Genomic DNA, 21,289 nt, shown 5'->3' with positions numbered 1-21,289 from the left:
AAACTTTATGTTCGTATAGGAACAAGGTGCATTCTTCCGTTATTCTTAGGCGGTATTGGATTTCTATTGTTATGTTTCTTCTCATTTGTGTCTATCTATCTATCTATCTATCTATCTATCTATCTATCTATCTATCTATCTATTATATATATAATTGTAATAGCCACAATGCCCTCTTAACTTCTCGAATTCTTCGCGCTTTTTGGATTAGCTTGTCACTACAAAGCCTTAGATCCAAGTGCAAGAAATCTGAAGCAATTGTCATGCCCGGTAGCGGGAAACGAACCCACGTCCCACAATCACAACAAGGTCATGTTGCCGACCTGACCACGAGACCTCGTTGTGATTATGGGACGCAGGTTCGTTTCCCGCTACCGGACATCATAATTCCTTCAAATTTCTTGCACTTACATCTAAGGCTTTGTAGTGGCAAGCGTATCCAAAAAGCGTGAAAAATTCGAGAAGTTAAGAGGGCATTGTGGCTATTACAATTACACGTGTATCTGGTAAAAAGTGACCAGTAGATTCTATACATAAAAAAAAAAAAAAAATAATATATATATAATATATATATATATATATATATATATATATATATATATATATGTATGTGTGTGTGTGTGTGTGTGTGTGTGTGTGTGTGTGTGTGAAATTCTGACACGCATTGGGAACGACCCCAGGTTTTTCAACTGAAATGCAAGGGCGCTCCCAAGTGACCCACGCAGATCATAAAAAAGTGAGTCAAAAATTTATTTGTTACACATGACTGTGTTGATAACTTCTAATATATACGAGTGTATATATATATATATATATATATATATATATATATATATATATATATATATATATATATATATCTATATAATATAATCATGATTTCCGTTCAAGGACCGTTTTTAAGACAGGATCTTCTAAAGCTATAAAGCATATCTCAAAACAGCACGGGTATGTATATGTACAAACAGGTTGTTGAGTGTCCGGTTCTCTTTTTCTTTCCAACAAAGCAATCAGAAGGCAAGGATGGTGAACCAAAGAAACTTATGACGAATGTTAGACTTTTCTTCCTGCAGTTCAGAATTCCTTTTCCCATGACATACTCATCCCCAGTAGCGGAGTTGCGAATCAGGAACTGACGACTTATGATTAGTTATTGGCAGGTTATATATATATATATATATATATATATATATATATATATATATATATATATATATATATATATATATATATATATATTATACATAATATATAATATATACATATATATATATATATATATATATATATATATATATATATATTTATATATATATAAATATTCATACATATGTGTGTGTATTTATTTATATATATATATATATATATATATATATATATATATATATATATATATATTCATATACATATATATGTGTGTTCTGTGTATTTGTATATATATATGTGCGTGTGTGTTGTGTTTGTGTGTGCGTGCTATGCTGCTATTCTTATCGCCTGCCACAGGGAAAATATTTCATCTGTGGAGTGACACCTACCTAAGCTACTTTTTGCCATTAACATAATCTGGATGTGAATAAAAACTCTTTTAATCACATTTGTGATATCCACGCTGATGTGCTTAAGTTAATTTGACTCGTGTGTAAATGCGTCACTTCGATCCCGGGAAATAAACACAGTTTTTACTCCTTCGGGTCGTTTTCCCAGTCATCATATGCAGTAATGGAAACTGGCTCGTTTTTCCCTGAGTTTTACATTATACTCGTTTTTCCCTGAGTTTTACATTATACTCGTTTTTCCCTGAGTTTTACATTATACTCGTTTTTCCCTGAGTTTTACATTATAAACATTTTTCCCTGAGTTTTACATTATACTCGTTTTTCCCTGAGTTTTACATTATACTCGTTTTTCCCTGAGTTTTACATTATAAACGTTTTTCCCTGAGTTTTACATTATACTCGTTTTTCCCTGAGTTTTACATTATAAACGTTTTTCCCTGAGTTTTACATTATACTCGTTTTTCCCTGAGTTTTACATTATAAACGTTTTTCCCTGAGTTTTATATTATACTCGTTTTTCCCTGAGTTTTACATTATACACGTTTTCCCCTGAGTTTACATATAAACGTTTTTTTATACTCGTTTTTCCCTGAGTTTTACATTATACACGTTTTTCCCTGAGTTTTACATTATACTCGTTTTTCCATGAGTATTACACTAAACACGTTTTTCCCCGAGTTTTACATTATACTCGTTTTTCCCTGAGTTTTACATTATACTCGTTTTTCCCTGAGTTTTACATTATACACGTTTTTCCCTGAGTTTTACAATAGACATTGTTAAAAGTGAATTAATCTTTCATATCAACGGCGCTGAAACTTGTTCTGTTATACACCGACCTTCCCTCGTCGTCATTTGTAGCTGATAATAATTGAAATACTCATTTATATACATCAAATTGTAAGATTATAACGGTACAGATTATTCACGTCTTTCTTACACAACATTTGAATGTCATTTTCGTGATGTAATTATTTGAGGAATTAATCAACACAGCCACTTGTAAGTCAGTTGGTAGCGTCCTACTTTTCAGTTGAGATGGTTGGGTTCGATCCTAATGTCAGGTAGAAATTTAACGTAAATGATATATTATTTAGTTAAATGGTTTGACCTTCGCCCTCCGATCCCCAGGTAAGAGAAGGCATTCCTTCTGTAATGGTTTACGACAAATGTGCTTTAAATACGTTTCCGTTTTAGATACGAATGTAGAAAGTCTACTCACTGTGAGCTACATGAGAATTTTTTGTCTAAAAAGCATCACGTAATAATACTGAGTGTAATTAATAATCACACGGCTTCCACAATGCATTTTCTCTCCTCTTTTTATACATGCATATCCACCATATAACAGTAAAGTCCAGACGTTTAAAAACCTATCGCAGTTCTGTCCTCCACAATTAGAAACAAGCTCAGGGACTCGACACTCAATTCTCATTTATTTGTTCCTACGTTCTTTCCTTCCTTTTTGTCTACCCCTACAAGCACCCTCAAGGCCCGTTATTCCGACAGGTCATACGGCGGCCATGACAATATGGGAGATGCAAATTCCTTGCATGAAAGGCTTCAGGCGTAATCCAACTACTGCCTTCCATATTTTGCGAGGGGTCACTAACACTGTTATTACGAGGCCCACGGATAATTTTGACGGCTTGCACGGAGCTCCCCTCAGTCACACAAATAAGGTTCTCCTACAGAGACAGTTTTAAAGGGAATCTACGGGAGAGGAAAGTGCACGGCTAATATTTGCTCAGCAGCGCCAATTCGAGTCGATTTAACCCCGGGTAACCGATTCTCTTTAAAGCGAGTTTGCTTGGCTCGTCGAATTTCTGAATGGGAATTAGACAAACTTGACGTCCCCTGTACTTAAAGCGAGACCATACCTGGACCAAGGTTAATACCATAAGCTGCCTGAAGCCATTGACGTTTAAGGCTGGCAATTAGAATGGAATATCCGCTAATGCCTTGATCGTACCAAAGAGGGATGCATTTTTTTTTTCCGGGCGTTAGTCCTTTTCGAGAAATCATTTTACAGCAGCGAAAGTCTCTGCTGTTGGAGCAGGGATCTGGTGTCAGCCATCAGCTATGTCGATCTGAACGTTAGCTGGCTTGACTGTCTTTTGTTTCGAAATGTTGCCTAGTGGAATAAACATTCCTAATAAAGCTATAATAATTTTAGTTTTATTTCTTTACTGAAATCATACAAACCATAACTTATTTATCAAGCAGTGGAGAGAACTTTTGATCAAATGTATCGGCATTCCTTGTGGTAACCGTATACAGTATCGTAGTCTCTTAAAGCGCTATCTTTAGCAAAAATGGCCACATAACAATTTTGTTTACCGGAATGGGATGATTCTCAATCGACCGCAGGCTTCCCCAGGAGCAAATTCCCGAAAGCCACCTTAATCTAAAGCACGAATTCCCGATCGTTTCAATTCTTTTCGCAGTTACCCTGATAATAGAATTGTTTTAACAGCTGAAATCAAAATGGTTTTGGGGGCTACAAATGTCTTGCCTTATTCGTGTGGAATTGGGGATGTACAGTGATATAGGTGGCAGTTAGGGGCTCTCGTTCCATAATACTGGTCCTTTGGCTTTGCCAATTCTGAACCTTTATTCTTGATATTGTTACACAAAGACCCCTCAGGCTTTGGAAGGTAAATGATAAAAAGGAAAAACAAAATAGGTATGTATGAGTGAGCAAATGAAAAAAAAAAAAGGAAAATGGAATGCAATGATCACACAGAAATTAACTATATAAAAAAATAAGCACCCTCTAACATATCTTTTTAAAAAAGCTTCTCTAGTTTGAAAAAGGAAATATTACTCGCAAGGAAAAAATAAAGAGATGCGATTATCGAATCCATATTGGAAAATCCCGGAAGATTTCAGATTTTTATCGCGTCTCTTTGCACGTCGGAAATAAATTGCTCTCAAAGGGTCACGTGTTTTTGCAGAATTTCCAGGTGCAAAACAGAACAATTTCACGCAGCGAATTTCTATTCATAATCCGCAGGGGGCCACAGCCACTGTATAATATATATATATATATATATATATATATATATATATATATATATATATATATATATATATATATATATATATATATATGCACATATTTATATATATGTATCTATGTGTGTGTATGTATGTATGTATGTATGTATGTATGTATGTATGCTATATTATTAACATAAATTTGGTGGGGAGTCGTTTCCTTTACAGTACTATATGTACGTGTATGTATATATACATATATATATATATATATACGTACATACATACATATAGTACTCTAGATATTTGCATACATATATATAAATAGATCTTAAATATTATACCACAAATATCTTCTAATATCGAATTCACTATACCCTTGGAATAACTTACACCCAGGGAAAACTATAACTAATAAGTGCCTCGGCACCGATAAGGATTCGAACCACGGTCCGGTTTATAAACAACGACAAACAGTGACTTTGACCACCCGGCTATCAAAGATATTGGTGATATTTATTGTTTAGGTGGAATCCGCCAAAGATGACAGTGCCTTATTTCCGAAGGATAAAAGCATCGAGAAGTTCAGTAAAATTTCAAAGTAATTTTTATGAGCCTTTCATTTCAAGCGCAAAAATTCACCGGATCCCTAACTGAATTTCTCTTTTACGAAAGATATGAACCTGCCACTTATTTAAGTATGGGTCTCTTTTATTTCTTTACTTACTTTATTGCATAGTGCTTACGCATTTGATTTCTGCAGGAATCTTTGCTACCTATAAATCTTGTTAAGGAAATTTAGTGTAGTCTCTTATATTACAGTTTTACCTGTCATTAACTTTTTTTTCAATTTAATGACTGGGCAAAACTGTAATATAAGAGACTACATTAAATTTCCATAACAAGATTTATAAGTCCCAAAGAATCCTGCAGATCAAACGCGTATGCACTTTGCAAATAAGTAATACTAAAACAAAAACAGGTAAAGAAATAAGAGAGTCACATTTAAATAAGTTGTAGGTTCACATCGCCCCTGCCTCTAGGGATTACATCATCCTTTCGTAAAAGAGAAATTCAATTAGGGATCCGGTGAATTTTTGTGCTTGAAATGAAAGGCCCAGAGAAATTACTCTGAAATTTGACTGAATTTCTCAATGCTTTTATCCTTCGGAAATAAGACATTGTCATCTTTGGCGGATTCCATCTGAACAATAAATATCACAATGTCTTTTGATAGCAGGGTGGTCAAGGTCACAATCCTTGTTGGTGCAGAAGCACTTATCAGTTATACTCGTAGTTTTGCTTGGGTAATGTGCCTGATGTCTCCAACCCGAAGTCTTAAGATAGCCACGGTACCTAGTACAATCTATGCATATTTTTTATGAAGATAACTATAGTTGTCGCAACGCCAGATAGAATTTTACTAATTTACTAATATTTCTTTCTATTTATTCATTAATTTATTGACTTACATTTACTTTTTTTTAATAATTGATCACTTCTTACTGTTTTTCGTATTATCTTCTATAACTTCTTTAAAATGAACATCATATTCTTTGGAGTCTTGAATTTTAAGTCAACAGTCCTTGTAGGCTTGTTCCATATGAATATGGGTTTATCTCCTGAATAATAATAATAATAATAATAATAATAATAATAATAATAATAATACATAGTAGATTCAATCAATCAGCGCCAACCACCGAAGTAATGAAATTATCATAGCGAACACCGTAGAGTCTACTGAGGCTACTGTGAGCAGGTAGTCTCTCTATTATACAAAATACATCTCATATGTATTAAAGCATCCGGCTTACTAAAGATGCACTGTTAGTACGAGTGCTCCCGCTGCCGGTACTAATGTGATTGACAGGTGTACTCGTGTCGTGATTCCTGTTCCGGAATTAGAATGGAGAGTGACAGGAATGGCGCTATTACGAGATTTATTTTTGACAATTGTATTCGCGCATTGACTCCTGTTACGGAATTAGATTGTATAATGATTGGAATGGCTTTAGAATAGAGTAGAGTAAAATATAGAATTTTGATAATAATGATGCTGATGATGATGACGATTATGACTAGCAGTTATTACAAGTAGAAGTAGCGGTGATAATAGCAACAGCTGCACTTGAAATAGTGAAATTGGTATCAGTTACTCTAGTCTGTAAATTATCCACATTTCTATTTTCATTATCCTCAAAACTATCCTCACTTCTGTTTTCACTATCCTCTACTTTACAAGGAAGGTAGAAGTCTCGCCATTATTAGTGATTTATTTTTTTAATACCACTTAGGAAATTACATCCTTGATGAAATAAACATCACTGTTTTTTATCGCAGATAATCTCTTTCATTGCACCTGTTCTGCTTTATCATAGAGAGAGAGAGAGAGAGAGAGAGAGAGAGAGAGAGAGAGAGAGAGAGAGAGAGAGAGAGAAAGGGGAGGTCTTTGAAAACGTGTTGTACAAGAGAGAGAGAGAGAGAGAGAGAGAGAGGGTGTTTTTGAAAACGTGTTATACAAGGAGAGAGAGAGAGAGAGAGAGAGAGAGAGAGAGAGAGAGAGAGAGAGAGAGAGAAGGGGGTCTTTGAAAACGTGTTGTACAAGGGGAGAGAGAGAGAGAGAGAGAGAGGTCTTTGAAAACGTATTGTACAAGAAGAGAGAGAGAGAGAGAGAGAGAGAGAGAGAGAGAGAGAGAGAGGGGGGCTAGGTGTCAGGAGCACAGTCGCAATCGACCTACTTATGCAAGAGACTTCTCCATCACAGAGAACATCATCTCGTCCAGAGAGATTCTCCAGCACCTTGAAATCAGGGCAGCAAATGTTTGCTTTCATACGGAGAGCTGGAGGTTTCTAATTGGTGCCTTCGATCACGTCTCACTTCTCATGATCCACTTACATTCTGGTTTATTCTGGTGAAGTGTTTTCGTGGTGTTTCCATTCTCTCTCTCTCTCTCTCTCTCTCTCTCTCACAACATGTTTTCAAATGCACAACATGTTTTCAAATCTCTCTCTCTCTCTCTCTTTCTACTTGCACATGTTTTCAAAAATCCCCCTCTCTCTCTCTCTCTCTCTCTCTCTCTCTCTCTCTCTCTCTCTCTCTCTCTCTCTACTTGAACAACATATTTTCAAAGGCCCTCTCTCTCTCTCTCTCTCTCTCTCTCTCTCTCTCTCTCTCTCTCTCTCTACTTGAACAACATATTTTCAAAGGCCCCTCCTCTCTCCTCTCTCTCTCTCTCTCTCTCTCTCTCTCTCTCTACTTAAACAACACATTTTCAAAGGCCTCTCTCTCTCTCTCTCTCTCTCTCTCTCTCTCTCTCTCTCTCTCTCTCTGTCTCTGTACAACACGTTTTCTACTAGGCTCTAGAAAATTCATACCTCTCAAGGGAATTCTTAGACCTTTCAGACCAACATCATCCCTGGAATATCTGCAAATCATTGCGTTGCTTAAGTTGAACTCTTCGGTAACCGATTCTTTCCCCTTGCCTTAACAGGCTTTGGAGTTCCTTCCTTTCTTACCTTTTTTCCTCTACTTTTAGAACTTTTCCGTTTTTAAGACCTTCTAAGGTCTTCTAAATCTGGATTTTCATGAGTTGTACCCCGATTAAAAATTTTTCTTTTTACATCCTTATTTATTTCTATATATTACTTTATTTATTTATGCATTCTATATATCTTCCACAATGCAATACCTCTTTTAACATTCTTGATTTAACCTTTTGTCAATTTTATCTTTGTTTAGGGTAAATAATTCGCAGAAATTGCTACAACGGACATTGAAGCAAACAGCATTTACAAAACAATTTTGGAAAAATACAATTCGAAAAAATACGGCAATAAGACTGAAATAATTTCTGAATGTCTGCAATGATTCCAGGATGATTTGATGACTTTAATCATTAATTAAAATTAATGAAAATAAATTTATTATCATGTTTTTGTTATTTCGAAATGCATCGCCGCAAGTAAATTGAGGCTTCAAGAACTGCTCGGAGGTCAATCTCTCTCTCTCTCTCTCTCTCTCTCTCTCTCTCTCTCTCTCTCTCTCTCTCTCTCTCTCTCTCTCTCTCGTTGCGTTTGTTAAAGCCGCCCGAAAGCATTAAAACACCCTGTATGTGATTAAAATGAAGCAAAAATCAAAATCGCGGTTTCTGAGGCAGTTCTGACATGTCATATGCAATACCCCAAAGTTGTAACTGCTTCATTTTCTTCCAGTGGCTCCCAGGCAAGAAGTTGGGAGGCTCCACAGATAAAAATGCTTCCTCATTAAGAGTTTAATGGCAATCAGGTGTTGTTCCCGAAGTTGCTGAAATCATGGCAGTGATGAAGATGTAAAGTCTTCGGCCTATGAATAGAGAGAGAGAGAGAGAGAGAGAGAGAGAGGAGAGAGAGAGAGAGAGAGAGAGAGAGAGAGAGAGAGAGAGAGAGAGAGAGATGGGGGTGTTGGTGTCAGGAGCACTGTCGCAATTAAGAGAGGGGGAGAGAGAGAAAGATCTTTGTAACGTGTTGTGTTGTACAAGAGAGAGAGAGAGAGAGAGAGAGAGAGAGAGAGATGGGGTTGGTGTCAGGAGCACTGTCGCAATTAAGAGGGGAGAGAGAGAGGCCTTTGTAAACGTGCTGTACAAGGAGAGAGAGAGAGAGAGAGAGAGAGAGAGAGAGAGAGAGAGAGAGAGAGAGAGAGAGAGAGAGAGAGAGGTGGGGTTGGTGTCAGGAGCACTGTCGCAATTAGAGAGAGAGAGAGAAAGGTCTTTGTAAACGTGTTGTACAAAGAGAGAGAGAGAGAGAGAGAGAGAGAGAGAGAGAGAGAGAGAGAGAGAGAGAGAGAGAAAGATGCAGGCAGACCACAGGGATATATATTACCTCTTCAGCCTAGCAAATGAAAATAAGCGGCTTTTTTTCTAACTCATATTAATAAGTTAGTATGAAACTCGGAAGATGAGCGTCTAAGAGTCTCTCATGAACAAATACATCTACAACGCTGCGATATCGTAAGCACACTCACACATCCACACACACACACACTGAGTTCGAAAGGATTTTCACTAACCGGGAGGAATTTTATTACTCCAAAGAAAAAATAGATAAAATACTGGTAAGAATTAACTGACGGATTTTAATCTTGAAACGAACAGATTCATAGTGCCTCCCAAAAGATCCGTATTTAGGATATATAATAAGACTGTAGGTGTTTAGATAAACTTGGAATGGAAAATTAAAATATGTAATTAAGTGTTGTAAGAAGCTTTTTTAGCCTAATCCGTAGATAGCACAAAGACAATCATTTACAAATAATTTTAAAACTAAAATATGACATTATTCGAATAATGATTTTGATAATAATAGCTATACCACTAAAAATAACAGGAAGATTCTCCCAGAAATCTCCATAATCTTGGATTATAATTTTACGAAATAAAAAAAATTCTCTCTCTCTCTCTCTCTCTCTCTCTCTCTCTCTCTCTCTCTCTCTCTCTCTCTCTCTCTCTCTCTCTCTCTCTCTGATATAAAAAAAATTCTTAGATTATATTTTCATATAAAAATAAACTCCGAGGAGCTCTGATCATATATCTAAAACTGAATCTTTAAAGAATTCGGGAATAATATTTGGATGCTATAAGTACCTTTCTTTGTCATAGATTTTAAAGCTTTACGTTCGACTCATTAATCTCAGGTTGAGTATACCTTTCATACGTCACTGCTCATACTTCACTTCTTGATCTACATCCTCCTCCTCCTCCTCCTCCTACTCCTCTCATGATCTTGTCAAAATCAAATTGTTATTTGAAGTGAGTTTTAAAGATGCAAGGATGATATTAAGGACTCTCTCTCTCTCTCTCTCTCTCTCTCTCTCTCTCTCTCTCTCTCTCTCTCTCTCTCTCTCTTTTTGATTGTACCGGTTACTAGTCTATCTAGAAGAGACACTAAACATTTCGTAAACTTTTCCAAATAAAGAAAATTTGTACACACTTTTTTTCCTATCATTTTAGATAATTATTAATACTGACCGATATGAAACTTCAATTTTGGGATTATATCACCTACACGTACGCTTTTGACTTCACCATACAACATATTTCCTTACAGAAGGCTTTAATGGCGCAGATATCATCACAGATAAATTATATATAACCATTCTAATTAGCCTCACTGTAACAGGTTCTATTCAGTTCGAAACTGCATACGATTAACGCCCCTGGAAAACGTTTTATCAAATCACGAAACTGCATACGTTTTGGGTCGTTTTTGTCGCCCCTTTTTTTTTTTTTTTTTTTTTTTTTTTTTTTTTTTGCTGGTTTCTAAATGTGACGAGTTTTAAGCATCCTACGAGGGGAAAAAAGAGGAAGCTAATTTGCACGTTAATGAAATCACGCCGGATTCCCCTCCAAATCCTCCGGGATATTAAATAGCCGTCTGTCAACCATGAAACTACCAGCTACAGGACAATGCGGTTTAAAAGTAAAAGGGCCGAATATTATTGCAGGGGAGCTCTGGACGGAATCGGGATGAAAAGAGATTACGGGCGAGAGATAAAATGAAAGAGTAACAAAGCGAAGAGAGGAGAGGAAGACAAGCAGCAATGTTGACGCTTGTTAATGTAAATGGTTATTAAGTTGGATGACAGTAATGTTATAATTACGTTTTGAAACTAAATATATAAAAAGGGAAAGTAGGACCAACTGATTTCACGAGGACCCTAAAGATTTAGAAAATGTTGCACTGATTGATTGGATGATACCAAGAGCAAGTAGAATTGATTATTATTATTATTATTATTATTATTATTATTATTATTATTATCATTATTATTATTCAGAATATGAACCCTATTCATAAGGAACATGCCCACAGGGGCCACTGACTTGAAATTCAAGCCTCCAAAGAATATAGTGTTCATCATTAGATAGAAGTAACAGAAGTAATGGGAAATTCAGAAAGAAGAGACCCCTTATTAAAAAAGAAAAAAATACATTAAAAAATTAATAAATAAAGAGATAAGAATGCGAGTTAATTATCAAAACACAGTTATCAATGAGGACGACATAAATATAGAAATGATAAGGTTAACACGAAACTCAGAAGACCATCATCCGGTTGATTTCAAGGTGAAAGTAAAAAGTTAAAAAGAAGAATGAGTGAGTCCACAGTCCTGACGAAACAGCGGATGAACCCCGACTACCAGAGACAACAAGTCCACCCACCCTCGCCCCGAGCAAAATTCTGAAATCCCGAAAAATGAAATTCATTTGGATTCGCGTCCCATAATCTGACGAACTGCCTCCCTCAAAGAGTATTAAGCTTGACAGCGCTTTTTAATTACCAGTCAGTCAGCAGCCGGCCAGATGATATTATGAACATCTGTTGGGAAATGCATTTTTAAAGTTGAGCTCGTGTTTCGGACTGAATGGTGAATTTTAAAATGTTGCTTGTGTTTAAGACGGTGTCTATTTGGGTCATTTAAGCTGGAGTAGAATTGAAATGCAAACTGTCATACATCTTTTTTCGTGACAATGTGGCATTTTCATATCAGGAGTGTTGCAATTCTCTTTTTCATATTTTCTTCTTCTTCTCAGCTTAATCCCTAGTCGGGGTCGCTGTTTTCGACGTGTCTGTCTTTCCCAGTGTTTCTAACTCTCACTGAACAGCTCATCTCATAATTTTTTTTTTTTGCAGATGTTTTATAAACAAAAACCTTTCATGATTCCAACCCTTTCTATTTATCGCTTGGGAAAGATTAAAAAAAAATGATAATTTCTCATCTTACACCACATATCTTTACATCACTTTATCCCTAGTTTAGGCAAAACCAACGCATAACAGGATAATAACTCTAAATCGAGAACACTTCCAGGAAACAATACGACCTCCCTCACAATCTCAAAAACATCAGTTTGCGTCCGGAGGTCTTGATCCCGTGGGAGGTATTATTATTATTCATGGGACTTTTATAGCCGTGACAAACAGCCTATCGAGGTCATGGGTGTGCCACAGGGCTGTTTCCTATCTGACTTTCTGATTCATATTCCTTCTATGCATCTGATAGTATAATAAGTATTCTGAAAACTTTGTAATTCTTGTTATCTCCCGTGTCTTCTTTATACAATAATAATAATAATAATAATAATAATAATAATAATAATAATAATAATAATAATAATAATAATAATAATAATAATAATTCATTTCATGAAATGTTCGGGATCTGTTCCTCCATCTGCATATACTTATTGGCTAGTAATTTTGTAACACTATATACATATATATATATATATATATATATATATATATATATGTATGTATGTATGTATGTATGTATGTATGTATGTATGTATGTATGTATGTATGTATGTATGTATATATTGCATAAATATACAATATTATATTTATATATATATATATATATATATATATATATATATATATATATATAGATGCTAACTGTTATATATATATCTCTGTGTGTGTAATCAGATGATCACTGTATGTTATATCTACGAAATACTATTCATTACGCATTTTCTCAATAATTTCTCTAGTTAATTCTCATACCACAAAGAAGGGATATACTTTTACACTTTTTAGTGATGCCGTGCAATCCTTATTCAAAATACCCAAACGTTCTAATCCCTTTGTCGAATTAAAAAAAGGGATAATGTAATACAGTAAGTTATTCCGTGATACCTTCACGATGCATGAGCTTTCTCATTAAGAGTTTAATGGCAATCATGTGTTGTCACCGAAGTTGCGTGGAACTTGGAGAGGAAGAGAAGATATTAGACAAAGACCCGTGAATATTCGAGAGAGAGAGAGAGAGAGAGAGAGAGAGAGAGAGAGAGAGAGAGAGAGAGAGAGAGAGAGAGAGAGATATGGGGTGCTGCATGAGATTTTTTTTAATAACAATTGACGTCTTATCTTTCAGGTGTTTGCTGTTTTTGAGCTGACGCCAACTTCGCTCGTTTCAAGGTAAGTTAAACTCTTGGCGTGAGTGATGGTGCCTTCCTACTCTTGCCTGGATGGACCAGCGTTCGATCCCCCATGGAAAGTGTTAATCTCAATTAAATTATTTAATTCGAAAGAAGATTATCGCGTCAAGAACTTCGTGGCAACTTTGGGACGAAATGGTAGAAATCAAGTGTCCAGTTATCTCAAAAAAAAAAAAAAATATATATATATATATATATATATATATATATATATATATATATATATATATATATATATATATATATATATATATATATATATATATATATATATATATATATATACTGTATATATATACATTGATAAATTGGACTTGAGGGCATTCAAACGAAACAAATACACTGAATATATTGAAATACTGAAAAGATGCACTATTAAACATTACAGCAGATAGATGCAGACTAATGGTTGGGAAATCTAAAGAAAAAACGTCCCGTTTTAAATTGAGATATACAGATAAATAGAAAAAAATTCTCTACGAAAACATGACAAAAAACCTAACCGAATTTCGGCATTCGATTGTCGAAACTATGCATTAGAGGGGTTCAGGTGAAAATAAAAATGCCATTTAAGAATGTCTTTAAAAATCCAAGGAAGTATAAGACGATTCAGATTGTTCATGCATTTAAAAAAGCTAGAAGGGACATGGGAATTTTTTCAAAAATCCTTGAGCTATTCTGCCACTCACGAGCCTTGAAAAGCTGTCAAGCAGAATCCACCTGCTTGGCGAATTTGAAATCTAACGTAGCAGAAAGAAATCTAATTAGATTGCATTTGCATCCTATAATCTGAGGGATGTGGCCTTTCAAGATACGTTAAGCTTCGAAGCTCTTTCTAATTACCCACCTGTCATTAGAGAAAGAAGTGGCATTATGAAAATCAGGTGGGATAAACGGTTTTTTTTATAGATGAAGTCATGCGTAATTCTTACCGGTGTTCATGAATATAACTTATGTAATGTATAAAATATCACCTCTTCGAGAAATACCATTTATTACGGTTTATCATTAATATCTGAATAGCTTACTTAATAGATTTTTTCATAGAGGAATTATGGCTTCTGTTGGATTTATACAATGATAAATGTATTAGTATATACTCATTTCAATTACTGACTGACTTTTTTTCTAATTAAATAACAGACGTTTCAGAAGAAAATCAAGTTTGTTGGAATAAATAGGTCTGAAACAAGAAATCTCGAATGCTTCTTATATAAAACAATACCATATACATCAGAATGATTCAGTTTATTAACGAAGCCTTTACTTGTACTATCGTAATTATTACCCAGTAGGTGAAACCCATTCATACGGAACAAGCCCACCAAAGGGGCCACTGACTTGAAATTCAAGCTTCCAAAGAATTTGGTGTCCACCAGGAAGAAGTAAGAGGAAGTAAAGGGAAATACAGAAAGCTTATTAATTTCATCAGAGAACAAGGCATTCGTTTTCGCCAAATAAATGCTGAAAATTCAGTCGTCAGTAAAGAAGTAAGGGCAGACGAAGAGTGTGGCAACACTGAACTGATCAACGCTGGTGTCAAGTCGAATTTGGAAACTATTTTGATCCACCCGATTGGCTTAAATTTAAATATCAGTAAACCTTTCTGAAAATCCAGTCACTGTCGTTTTGGCTATATTTTCGTTTTGCCACTACCTAGTAACATCACTCTTCCACAAAAGGCTCTCTCGCACGCCAGTGTAGATAACCTTATAAATCCCTTTTTCACACGATACATAATATGTGGTTTATGGTAGCTAAGAAACATTTAAAGAAATTTCAAAGGATTTTCTCACATGATATAAGGGAATGTTTTCATTTCCTTATACCGTGTGAGAAAATTCTTTGAAATTTCTTTAGATGTTTCTGAGGTTTATGGTAGCTCAGAAATATTTAAAGAAATCTCAAAGAATTTTCTCACATGATATATAGGAATGTTTTCATTCATAATATGAATGAAAACATTCCCATACATCGCGTGAGAAAATTCTATGAAATTTCTTTAAATATTCCTTAGCTACAATAACTCAGTTCAAGTCATTTCATTACCCCTGTCGCTACAATTACGGCTTGATACGAAAATTCGAAAAAGATGTTCATGTATCCTTAGATACATCCGTAATACTTTAAACTACTTTAATACACACTTTACATACGGTTGAGCACATGACAAATGACAATATAGATATAGCACTCGGAATTCCTCTGGAAAGAGCATCTAGCCATATTGATATTAGTTTTCCTCTTATTTTTTCCCCCTCTTAGAAATAGCCACCTTTGTCCGAAGGTAATTCTTGGAAGCAAACACAAACTCGCTGCACATGTGGAAGACTGCCCAACTGGGCAGTGAAGAAAATAAATGGGCACTTGGTACGAATAAACAAACCATGGACGTTAATAATCGGTTCTCAGAATTAATGATCGCTTTGGTGTGATACATATATATATATATATATATATATATATATATATATATAGAGAGAGAGAGAGAGAGAGAGAGAGAGAGAGAGAGAGAGCATGCGACAGTAAGTCTAGCAGAGGCCACAGGAATGAAATAAAAGAAAAACGTACCGAACTCTTTCGTGTTCTTTCAACATATTTTCTTGTGCAGTGTGTTGAAAGAACATGGAACAGTTATATATATATATATATATATATATATATATATATATATATATATATATATATATATGTATATATATATATATATATATATATATATATATATATTGATTTTAAATCACAAAAAAATATATATATACATATATACAATAGATATATACTTTTTCGTGATTTAAAATCAAATATATATATATATATATATATATATATATATATATATATATATATATTATATAATATATATAATATATATATAAATAATTTCTTAAGTTTCTCTTAGTTTCTCGAATTCTTTGCTTTTTTGGACACGCTTGTCACTACAAAGCTTTAAGATCCAAGTGCAAGAAATATGAAGAAATTGTGATGTCCTGTAGCGGGAAACGAACCCGGGTTCCATAATCACGGCGGGGTCAGGTCGGCAACGTGACCACGTTGTGATATGGAACCTGGTTTCGCTTCCCGCTACAGGACATCACAATTCCTTCATATTTCTTGCACTTGGATCTTAAGGCTTTGTAGCGACAAGCGTGTCCAAAAAGCGCGAAGAATTCGAGAAGCCAAGAGGGCATTACATGTTATTACAATTACATGTTTCTGGTAAAAGTGACTAGTAGATTTATATACATATATATATATATATATATATATATATATATATATATATATATATATTATTTTTTTTTTTTTTTTTTTTTTTTTCAGCCAGAAAAAAATTCCTTATAAACACCATCACTGCAAACAACCGAATAATCCAGACATAAATATACCAACGTCACCCGGAGTTTTAGCTGTGCAATAACATGCCTACTACCGAATATAATAAAAGGCGATTTTCACGCAACTGACCTTAAACACGCCGTCATCTTTTCCTTAACCTATAGGGTAGATATCCCGTCTTCTTCTTCATTAGACCTGACAGAAGAGAACGTCTTCAGTGACCCTTGATGGAAAAGCCCAGAGAAAATGTAGTTCGTGATATTACTATTATTATTATTATTATTATTATTATTATTATTATTGAGAGGATGAACCTAATTCATATGGAACAAGCCCACCACAGGGTCCACTGACTTGAAATTCAAGCTTCCAAAGTATATTTCATTAGAAAGCAGGAACAGAAAGTAATGGGAAATAAAAGTAGGAGACCTCAATCATTAGAAAAGAAAAATGATATTAACAAGTTAATAAACAAATAGATAAAAACTTAAGTAAGCAAAAGGAGAATTGTTTTAGGGTAGTGACGGGTTGCATCCTCTTAGACTGAGTAAGATCCTAAAGAGAAAAATCTATGGGAAATAACAAACGATGGATGGATTAAGGAAGCATCTAATGGTAAAATACCATCGTCATTATATAAGCCTGTATCCAAAACAGACGAATGCCTACAGGGTATAATGTTAGAATCCTGATTATACTTCTTCAGCCAGGCGTGGGCATAGGATGGAGAGCGTGCAAAAGGAATAACAAGAGATAAAGTGAGATGTGTAGCGGGTAGATAAATCATTCCCCCCCTTTCGAACAACTTAAAAATGCTGTCTAAATATTTGCATCAGAATTTGGGCGTGAAGGACTGCAATCCTTTCGCTCCTCGATCTCGAAAAAAAAAAGATATATTTATGGCCTCTGAAAGCGTCTGGCTCTTAACTCAGAAAGATTAGTCTTGCAAAGCATTTCCAAAGTGAGATAGCAAGGCTAAATTATATTTATTTATATGTAAATAAAGATATCGAATGCATCTTTTGGAACAGCAAATATATAATTGTTGAGAATTAAGCATATATTCTTTAGTCAAATTATGTGCTTCTGTTGTTCTAATATTTTGCCCGTGTCACCATATATTCTTAGTAAGAACAAATACGTATATGAAAATTTGTTCATATCAAAATATGGTATAGCCGTCTGATCATTAATATAATTAGATTAATTTAATTCAATATGTCTCTGGGCAGGATAACACCAAGCATTAAATATTAAATCTTGAATTGCATAATAGATTCCTTGTAACTTCTGAATTTGTCAGATTTCAGAAAAGCTGACTTAATACATACATAAACACACACAAACACACACAAATACACACACACATATATATACATATATAATTACATATATATGCATATATATACATACATATAATAAATTATATATACATATGTATAACTGAATCACGAAAATATGAAACGTGAAGAATATATAAATAAAGGCAATGCCACGAAGGAAAGTGAAACGACGGAGTGGTGCTAGGCCTTTCGACTGACTGTCCTTTACTTAGCAGACAGATCGAAATATAAAAATAACTTTACAAAGAAAGCTCGTATAAATGACAGACGAGGATTATAAAGGAAAATACGTACCTGGAATCCAACAAAGTTTTGTAAAATCTCTTAAATATTAACCCCTGTTTTGTAGGTCTACTAATTCTTCAACTTTTGGATTCCAGGTAAATATTTTCCTTTATAATCCCCATCTGTCATTTATACGAGCTTTCTTTGTAAACTTATTTTTATATTTCTATCAGTCTGCTAAGTGGTATTGCCTTTATTTGTATGTACACGTATATATAAAACCTATAAAAACCAGTCGGTGTCCCGATGTTATTTTTTCACATGAAGTAAAAAATCGAATGATTGGAAAAAGAAACGGTGGAGTATTCTTTCAATACTGTATTGGAAAACAGGAGAAAACAAACAAAACAATGGAAAAAGACAAATCAAAGCTAGAAGCACTACGCACCTCCGACGATTGGAACAAGCAAGCAAGGGGGTTTCCTAAAAAAACGAACCACGGTGATTTTTCTCTCTTCTCTCTCTCTCTCTCTCTCTCTCTCTCTCTCTCTCTCTCTCTCTCTCAATTTTGGTTTCCGCACAACTTTTATAAAGGAATATTTATATATGTATATATATATATATATATATATATATATATATATATATATATATATGTATGTATGTATGTATATATATATATTTATATATGTTTATATTTATACATATATATACATACAGTATATATATATATATATATATAATAAATATAATATATAAATACATATTAATTAGTAAAATTGTCGTGCCTTACAATGAAAGACTTTGTGATTAAACTCTAAAATATTATCATCAATTCATTCATATACTTATCCATCCCTGACATACTATCTGGAATAGACACAAATATAAAAATAAATATTCCTTTATAAAAAGTTGCCCGCAAATTGAGAGAGAGAGACAGAGAGAGAGAGAGAGGAGCTAGAATAAAATCACCGTGGTTCGTTTTTTATTATATGTATGTAAGTATATATGATTGTGTATATATATGCATATATATAAAATTAAATATATGTACATAAATGTGTGTGTGTGTTTGTGTGTGTGTTTATGTATGTTTGAAGTCCACTAGGTTTCTTCAGTAGCTTCATTTTCCCCAAAATTTCTTATCATATTTTATGGCCTAAGGTCAGCCCTTCAAACACCATTTGCATGAGGGGTTTCCAGTGTCAGTAAATAGTAAGGTACCCAATCAAATATTCTGAAATAAAGGTGCAACTTAAATATTTGTTGCTCTTCTTAATATTTTACCAGAATTCCTCCTAAGTTTGACCCGAATCCCCCCCAGTTTTGACCTGAATCCCTTCCAGTTTTGACCAGAATCCCTTCCGAGTTTGACCCCGATCTCTCCAAAGCTGGACCCGAATCCCTCATAAGTTTAACCCGAATCCCTTCCAAGTTTGACCCGAATCCCTTCCAAGTTTAACCCGAATCCCTCACAAGCTGGACCCAAATTCCTCCCAAGTTTGACCTGAATTCCTTCCAAGTTTGACCCGAATCCCTTCCAAGTTTGACCCGAATCTCTCACAAGTTGGACACGAATCCCTCACAAGTTGGGCCCAAATTCTTCTCAAGGTTGACCCGAATCCCTCCCAATTTTGACCTGAATCCCTTCTAAGTTTGACCTGAATCCCTCACAAGTTAGGTCCGAATCCCTTCCAAGTTTGACCAGAATCCCTCCCAAATTCGACGAGGTAAGAGCCACGGACGAACAATCACATGGAGACACATCTCACTTTTCACTTTTGGATACACGACAAAATGTAATTAAGCTTAATCCAACTTTAAAAACTGCAAAACCTCTATAAGTGCATTTGTATACATCCGTGCTTGAGCATATATGCGTGCCATTAAGATAAGCATATGGACGTACAGATTGCTTATAGACTGAGATATCTTTCTAAGTTTACTCAAGCATCTGAGGGTAAAAAACGTCGAGTAATATTCGGCACCTGAAAGTAAATGTTTTGACATCTTTACGACTTTCTTATGAACTTCCTCCACCTTTATTTATGCGTTGAGTGTATACATCTCACGGGTGATAACGAGGCAAGTGGTTCTCGATGCTAAGGAAATCTCAGACTTTTATTTACCTTCGACTTTTATTTATTTCTTTAGAATGAAAATGGCATACAAGGGATATGCGCGTTTCAGTTTCACACGATGCCATTTCATAAACTGAAAAGTGAAATATGGTTAGATACTGGAAGAGGTATAAATAGATATATACTGTATGTTTATACACATACACATTATATATATACATGCATACATATATATACATGTATATATATACATATATATATATTATATATATATATACATTCATATGTATATAAACTTGAACATCGTAACCAAAATACAAAAAAGGAAAATATATCTTCCGACTGTTAGTTCGCTAAATCGTTTAATTCCATGAACTTCACCGCTAAATGGTTTGTTGAGAAACTTCGTACTTTCAAACAAGTTCACCGGAAACGGCACAAACGTAAAAAATGCCGAGTGTATTATTCTTGATGACCCAGTTACGGAAAAGGAAATGAATTCAACGTCCCCGCTTCTGCTTGAGTTAGAACTCTTCGCGTAGTGAAAAGGTGTAAGATTTTGTGCAGTTATATATAGAAGAGAATGTGGAATAAAGAATTTTGGCCAAAGGCCAAGCGCTGGGACCTATGAGGTCATTCAGCGCCGAAACGGAAATTGAGAGTAAAAAAGTCTGAAAGGTGTAACAGGAGGAAAACCTCGCCGTTGCACTATGAATCAGTTGTTAGTGGAGGGTGGAAAGTAAGATGGAAGAAAGAGAATA

The 21,289-nt window shown here is 34.7% G+C and overlaps 1 protein-coding gene and 1 long non-coding RNA gene across 4 annotated transcripts in view; one reads left to right on the top strand and one right to left on the bottom strand.

Annotated features, from left to right (window-relative positions):
• LOC136856625 (thyrotropin-releasing hormone receptor-like) overlaps positions 1 to 21,289 on the top strand; it is a 277,063-nt gene that overhangs the window by 183,436 nt on the left and 72,338 nt on the right. For both annotated transcript variants that reach the window (XM_067134570.1, XM_067134571.1), the window contains one exon: positions 13,474 to 13,517. The gene's annotated coding sequence lies outside the window, so the exon portion shown is untranslated. The remainder of the gene's footprint in view (positions 1 to 13,473; positions 13,518 to 21,289) is intronic.
• Positions 1 to 21,289, bottom strand: part of LOC136856628 (uncharacterized) — a 409,387-nt gene that overhangs the window by 353,753 nt on the left and 34,345 nt on the right. Inside the window, exon 2 of one of the 2 annotated variants that reach the window (XR_010858436.1) lies at positions 17,006 to 17,071. The exons of the other annotated variant lie outside the window; for it this stretch is intronic. This is a non-coding gene — a long non-coding RNA (uncharacterized lncRNA). The remainder of the gene's footprint in view (positions 1 to 17,005; positions 17,072 to 21,289) is intronic. 2 annotated transcript variants of the gene reach the window in all.

The sequence above is a fragment of the Macrobrachium rosenbergii genome, chromosome 36 (assembly GCF_040412425.1).
Source record: "Macrobrachium rosenbergii isolate ZJJX-2024 chromosome 36, ASM4041242v1, whole genome shotgun sequence".
NCBI classification, from domain to species: domain Eukaryota; kingdom Metazoa; phylum Arthropoda; class Malacostraca; order Decapoda; family Palaemonidae; genus Macrobrachium; species Macrobrachium rosenbergii.
Note: the sequence above shows the minus strand (reverse complement) of the source record. Positions and strands in the feature narration are given on the sequence as shown.